Source organism: Equus przewalskii, chromosome 11, assembly GCF_037783145.1.
Source record: "Equus przewalskii isolate Varuska chromosome 11, EquPr2, whole genome shotgun sequence".
Lineage (NCBI taxonomy): Eukaryota > Metazoa > Chordata > Mammalia > Perissodactyla > Equidae > Equus > Equus przewalskii.
Window position 1 is genome coordinate 7,863,422 of NC_091841.1, and position 573 is coordinate 7,863,994.

Consider the following 573-nt stretch of genomic DNA (forward strand, 5'->3'; position numbering starts at 1 on the left):
AAAAGGCAAGTAGAACAGGGTACATCCTCTGCTGGACATGACTAGGTAAGGAAAGAGGTCCTCATATCAGAGGTCTGCCCAACTGGAAAGGACATTCAAAACGGAACTCACAGGAAGCACGTTCAAATTGGATTGGGATATTCCTAGACAAAATGACCTAAGACTCCATCATAGATGAGAAAGTAGATCTGTATTTAAAGTTGGGTTAGGCAGTTAGAAAGCAGTTTGTTGTGCTGGCTTCGGCAGCACATATATTACAATTTGAACAATACAGAGAAGATTAGCATGGCCTCTGTGCAAGGATGACTTGCAAATTCATGAAGCGTTCTATATTAAAAATAAAAATAAAAAGCAGTTTGCTACAGTGGTAAGAAAATCAGACCTGGAATTAGATGACCTAAGTTCAGTTAGCTCTTCCATTGACCACTCTGAGCTTCAGCTTCCACATCTGCTCTTATTTATAGCTGTGGCTCATTTACAGAGTACCTTTCATAAAGAGTACCTCCCACCACCAGGGATTCTTTTTAAGGTGACTTTCATGTGTTAACTCATTCAAGTCTTAGAACAACAGAG

General features: G+C 40.0%; 1 non-coding gene across 1 annotated transcript; it reads left to right on the forward strand.

Moving 5' to 3' along the window:
* The first annotated feature begins 230 nt into the window (after positions 1 to 230).
* LOC139074666 (U6 spliceosomal RNA) lies at positions 231 to 337 on the forward strand. The gene has a single exon (XR_011524300.1). It is a non-coding gene; the product is annotated as a U6 spliceosomal RNA (small nuclear RNA).
* Positions 338 to 573: the final 236 nt, after the last annotated feature.